At 35.3% G+C, this 6748-nt stretch overlaps 1 long non-coding RNA gene across 1 annotated transcript in view; it reads right to left on the bottom strand.

Annotated features, from left to right (window-relative positions):
• The window catches only part of LOC109347934, a 22724-nt gene continuing 15976 nt past the window's right edge, over positions 1-6748 (bottom strand). The window contains exons 3-4 of the long non-coding RNA XR_002107684.1: positions 5995-6005; positions 1-10 (exon numbers count right to left, since the gene is read on the bottom strand). This is a non-coding gene — a long non-coding RNA (uncharacterized LOC109347934). The remainder of the gene's footprint in view (positions 11-5994; positions 6006-6748) is intronic.

Here is a 6748-nt window from a genome sequence, read left to right as displayed (position 1 = left end):
CCTACTTGCACTTATTGGGTGGATATGGCATGAGAAATATGCTCATCTAGTGTTAAATATCCGCCCAACATGCTCTATTCGCTCGAGAGCATTTCAAGTGGGCAAAAATCAATATAGGCATGTATATGTATTTTGTCAAATTTGAGAAAATATGTTCCATTTGGTATATATGCATTTATATATCAAATTTAATAAAATACTATCATTTTCTTATTATGTATATGCATTTGTATTTTTTATATTATATATGTATGCATATGCACTATTCCTTTTGTATTTTGTATGTAAATTATATACTGTACATATTACATATTATATACATGCATTTATATTTTGTATGTATTGTTCCATTTATATGATTATTTATTAGGGTAAATACATTTTTATATTTTATGCAAATTATATATTGTTTATTTTATATGAAGTGTATATAAATATGTATATAATTTTTTAGTTTTATGTAGGGCAGCTGATCGAGGATGTACCCGATGCAAATAATGTAACAATTAAAAATTGTAGTACTAGGAAGTGACTCCTAAGCCATTTCCCAAGGATTATCTTTATAGCAAGGATTCAAACATCTTATACTCACGCAGACATGGGGATTTTGTTGTTGAATGGTATGAACACAAAGTAAATGCAGAAACAGTACGTAAGTAGCATAATAAAATGGCTAAATCCTTTTGGTTCGTTTGTTCAGAACTCAATCCTTGGTTTCAAAAGATTTATTTCATATTCCAACCATGATCTTCCTAATTTGTACACTTTCACAACCTAAGCCTTTAACTAAAGAAAATCAGCATAAGCGTGGAATATTAACAAATTCACACAAACTAAGCGTTCATGCACTAGAGAGTAAATCAACTAAACGAAGATAAACTCACAAACTAGTTTCTACATAATGGGATTAAGCAATCCGCATTCAGAAATAGGATAGAGAAGTCAATAGTAAAGAAACCGAAAATGTATTAATGATAAAACCTCAAGAGTTATGATACATTACCAAATGAATTCAGTCTAGGAGTTTAGCATTTCATGGAGTAGAAGAAACAAACCGAAAATAAAGCAGTGGAAAAACGAAAATGAAATCAAAGCAAACCCTATCAGAGCATTGATAAGTGTGAAATTATACTAAATTTGCATTACATTTAATTTGCATTTTAGGACATAATTAGGACTTTAGGATTGTTTTTAGCTTTTATTTCTCTTTGTTCGGGTTGAGCGGGTGTTTTTAGCTATGTTGTGCAGTTTGGATGGTTTAAAGCAAGAAAAGAGTAGAGATTGGGTGCAAAAAGATTGAATTTAGTGTTGAGGCTATACGAAGAACAATTGAAGGACCAAAAGAAATCATAGATGTTATATTATATTCCTATTTTTTAGATTTGTTTTGTTGGGCTTAACCCAATATTTTGTAATTAGGATAAATAAGGGTTCTCCCTCAAGGATTTTAGACTATTCTTTACATACAATTCTCTAATTTAGAATTTGGGATTCTATTCTCAATCATGAGTGAGTAATTCCCTTTGTTTCTAGGATTGGGGCTGTGCCCTTTTACGTTCAATGAATACTTGTTCTTACTTCTATTTCATTGAGTGTTGTGATTTGAATCATTAAACTGAGTTTTATTCGTGTGAGATGTCTGGCCAACAAATGACACCTCTTAGATACATTAGGGAAGGACTGAGAGTTGAACCCCACTATCCGACCATTCAGTTATTCAAACTAGAATCCTAATTCGCGAGAGTGGTATTAGGATTCTCAAGGGTTTCTAGAATTCACCTTGGGTTGCTACGAAGCGATTGGATAGAAAGATCCAAGTAAAGGATTTGGTTGATAATCGTACCACGAGAGTAGATGCGACTTCAATTGAGTACATGTGCTGGAGCTCGAGAGAGGATGACACATATCAAAGAGCAATTCACCCTCACAACCTAAAGTTCATGAAAAGGAGCAAAACAAGGATTTGCGAGTGTAGAGGCGGTAACCCTTATCCTGAGAACTTTTCATAAATTAGATTTCAATCCCTTTTGATTATTTTCTTAATTATTCTTGGCAATTGTTCTAAATTCAATTTTATTCCTTATTTGAGTTAAGTATAAATTAATTGTTATAATTAAAGGAGCTTTCGAGTTCTCATGGGATCGATATTTTATTACTTGACGATATAATTGTGTACTTGCAATTTTCCCTATCAAGTTTTTGGCACCATTGTCGGGGACTGTATCAAAAATTCTTTAATTCTCAATTAATTAATTACTTTACTCTAGTGTATTACACATTTTCCTTTTTCTTGGTTCCTCTGCAGGTTGCACATTTGGTTTATGCAAAGTTCAAATTAATATTCAGAGCCAAAAGGACTTTTCGTAGAAGAAGAAGGCAACAAAGAGTAAGAGCAAGAGAAAGATGTGCGCGTGTACAAAGAATGGGTGAATGAGATAAAAAAACCACTTCGCGACTACACAGCCCCTAATGCTCGTAGTTCACGTCCTGGAATAATTCGCCCAACTATTGAAGTAGAGAACTTTTCTTTGCCATCTGCTCTGATCCAAATGGTGATGCAAAACCAATTTGGAGGTGGAGCTCATGAAGATCCTAATGCACATATTGATGAGTTCTTGGAATTCTGTGAGACAGTGAGGATTCATGGGGCTTCTGAAGATACTATACGTATCTGCATGTTTCCATATTCCCTAAGAGACAGAGCTAAGATGTGGCTAAGGAATCAAAACGTTAAAATTCAAGCAACATGGCGAACTTTGGAGGAGGCTTTTCTCAACAAATACTTTCCTCCTTCCAAAATTGTGCAATATAGGCACCTCATCCAGAACTTCAGTCAAAGGGATAGGGACTCAATTGCTGAAGCTTGGGAAAGATTAAATGAGTTGACTAAAGCTTGCCCTAATCATGGTATTCCACCTTGGTTGTTGGTTCAGAACTTCTACAGTGGGCTAGACTTTCCATCACAACAATTATTGGACAATTCAGCTGGTGGTGCCTTTATGTACAAAGGAATTGATGTTGCTTCAAAGATCATAGAGAATGTGGTTGTTAATCATCACCAATGGGTGAATGAGGGGATACACCGTCCAAGAAGAGACTCTAGTGCACAATATTCAGGCAATCAGATGGAGAAGGTAATTTCCATGCTGGAGAACTTTTCTCAAAGGTTTGAAAAGTTAGAAAAGTATCATGCTAATTCTATTGAGTCTATTGCAACATGTGAAGGATATGGAGCAAAAAGACATGAGTGGTCTGAATGCAAACACTTCACGAAACCTGAACATGGAGTATTGACTAATGAACAACTTGAATCATGCAACTACTATGACTACAAGGAGAGGAGCGGGTAACAATTCAACCCACCATACAGACAGAACAATCCCAACCTTTCTTGGAGGAGCAACAACACTCTGAATCATCAATATCAGGTTGGACCAGGTAACACGAAACCTCCAATAAGGTTTCCACAGGTACAATCTTCTCCTATTGATCTTACTATTAAAACATTAATAGAAGGCCAGGAAAAATTGATTGCTAACCAAAATAAATTTCATGAAGATCAAGTCATGATTAATAAAAGTTTTTCAAACATGCTCAATGACTTGAATTCTAAAATAGAAAACCTGACCATCCATGGTAAAATGCTGGAAACACAAATTGCTGAACAAGCTAGTAATCCTAATAGACAACTAGGGATGTTTCCAGGACAGCCAGAAAAAAAACCAAATAATGAACATTGTAAATCTGTCAAATTAAGGAGTGGAAATGAACTAAGTGATATTCCTCAAATTAGGAAAAATGCACAAGTGGAAGATGAACATACTGAGACACAACCCCCTGAAGGGGAGCAAAATTTTGAAAAGATGTCTAAGTATGTAGCTCCACCACCATATGTACCACCAATTCCTTTTCCTCAAAGATTTGCAAAGGCAAAATTAGAAAAGAAATTTGGGAATTTTTTGGATATTCTTAAGAAATTATATATCAGCTTATCCTTCACTGAGGCACTGCAGGAGATGTCTACATATACAAAATTTCTCAAGGATATTTTATCTAAAAAAAGAAGACTAGAGAATTATGAAACAATCGCTTTAACTGAAGAGTGAAGTGTTTTAATTCAAAATAAATTACCTCCTAAATTAAAAGATCCTGGTAGTTTTTCTATCCTATGTTTAATTAGAAATACTAGTTTTGATCACGCCTTATGTGACTTAGGAGCAAGTGTGAGTCTCATGACTTTATCTGTGTGCAAAAAGTTGGAAGTGGGTGAACTAAAACCCACGCCTTATGTGACTTTGGAGGATGTTCCTATCAAAGTTGGGAAATTTTTCATTCCAACAGATTTTGTAATACTAGAGATGAAAGAGGGTTGACAAATCCCAATCATATTAGGTAGACCCTTTTTGGCTATTGCTGGTGCTATAATTGATGTAAAGAATAGTTAACTTTCCCTAAGCATAAGGGATGAAAAAGTTGAATTTAATATTGCAAAATCTACTAAATAACCTTCTCTTGAGGATTCATGTTTCAAGGTTGATATGCTGAACCAAGTTGTGAAAGAGGAAACATCTAGAGTGCAATCTAAGGATCCCTTAGAGAGATGCATAGTAGATGGTGACACTTCGGACGTTGATGAGGAAGTGGCTGAGGTTATTGAATTTCTGAATGCAAGCCCAACACTTCCTCACAACCTGCAAGATGAGACCTTGAAGGTAATGCCCAAATCTGAAGATTGGGAGGAGGAGAAAGCACCTAAAATTGAATTAAAAACACTCCCCTCCACCCTCAGGTATGAATTTCTTGGACCTAATTCATCTTATCCAGTTGTTGTTAATGCTAAATTAAATAAATTGGAAACTGAAAAATTGCTAAGGGTCCTAAGAATGCACATGAAGGTAATAGGATACACATTGGATGATAAAAAAAAGGTATAAACCCTTCTTTTTGCATGCATAGAATTTTCATGGAACCTAACCATAAAACTTCAATTGAAAACTAGAGGAGACTGAATCTTAATATGAAAGAAGTGGTTAGGAAAGAAGTGCTGAAACTTTTAGATGTCGGGGTAATATATCCTATATCTGATAATGAATAGGTGAGCCCAGTTCATATGGTTCCTAAAAATGGAGGATTGACTATTATGAAAAATGAATGAATACCAACTAGAACAGTCACAAGTTGGAGAATGTGTATTGATTATAGAAAATTAAACACAACCACTAGGAAAGATCACTTCCCTCTCCCATTCATTGATCAAATGCTTGAGAGGCTTGCTACACATGAATATTTATGCTATTTAGATGGGTACTCGGGATTACATCAAATCCCCATTCACTCTGAAGACCAATAGAAAACTACTTTCACATGTCCTTATGGCACATTTTCCTATAGGAGAATTCCCCAACCACTTTTCAAAGATGCATGACTATAATATTTTTTGATTTTATAGAAAACATAATAGAAGTTTTTATGGATGATTTTTCTATTTAGGGACTTTCATTTGATGTCTGCTTATCAAATTTGACAAAAATATTATAGAGATGTAAGGAAGTGAATCTTGTATTAAATTGGGGAAAATGTCACTTCATGGTGCGCGAGGGTATTGTGTTGGGCATTTAATTTCAGGAAAATGAATAGATGTTGACAGGGCAAAAATTATAGTGATAGAAAATATGCCACCAACAATTAACATAAAATGTGTTAGGAGTTTCTTAGGCCATGCGGAATTTTACCGCAAATTCATAAAATATTTTTCAAATATTGTGAAACCCCTTTCTAACCTTTTAATGAAAGATATTCATTTGATTTTAGTGCTGCTTGTCTAGAATCATTTTGCGGGTTGAAGGAGGCATTGGTCACTACACCAATATTGCAATCACCAGACTGGAATCTTCCCTTTGAAGTGATGTGTGAAGCTAGTGACTATGTTGTAGGACAAGGGTTGGGCCAAAATAAGGACAAGAAGATGCATGCAATCTACTATGCAAGCAAAACACTTGATGGAGCTCGAGTCAACTATGCCACCATAGAGAAGCAGCTACTAGCTGTTGTGTTTTCCTTCGAAAAATTTCGGTCCTACCTAGTAGGTTCTAAAGTTATAGTCCATACTGATCACTCAATCCTGAGATACTTGATGAGTAAGAAAGAAGCCAAGCCATGTCTCATTCGTTGGATTCTCCTTCTGCAACAATTTGATCTGGAGATTGTTGATAGAAAGGGAACATATAATACAGTTGTAGATCACTTATCTCGGCTTGAACATCCAAGTGGAGAGTAGGAGGACATACCTATTGATGATTTCCTTCCTGATGAGCAACTCCTCCTCGACACTGTAAAGGCACCTTGGTATGCTAACTTTGTAAACTATTTGGTCAGCAAAATTCTTCCACCTGAAATGACACCGCAACAGAAAAATAAATTCTTCTCATATTTGAAGAAGTATATCCGGGATGATCCTAACCTCTATCGACTCTGTGCTGATGGTATTTACAGAAGATGTGTTCCAGAAGAAGAAATGTCAAAGATCATGAGTTGTTGCCACTCTGCCTCTTATGGAGGTCATGCCAGTACTTCAAAAACAATAGCAAAGGTATTCCAATGTGGTTTCTTTTGGCCATACATATTTAGAGATGCAAGTAAATTTTGTTCTAACATATGATTCTTGCCAAAGGGTGGGGAACATATCAAAAAGGCATGAAATGCCAATGAACCTCATCCTTGAGGTGGAGATATTTGATGTATGGGGAGT

The sequence above is a fragment of the Lupinus angustifolius genome, chromosome LG05 (assembly GCF_001865875.1).
Source record: "Lupinus angustifolius cultivar Tanjil chromosome LG05, LupAngTanjil_v1.0, whole genome shotgun sequence".
NCBI classification, from domain to species: Eukaryota; Viridiplantae; Streptophyta; class Magnoliopsida; order Fabales; family Fabaceae; genus Lupinus; species Lupinus angustifolius.
This window is presented reverse-complemented; position numbering and strand designations above follow the sequence as displayed.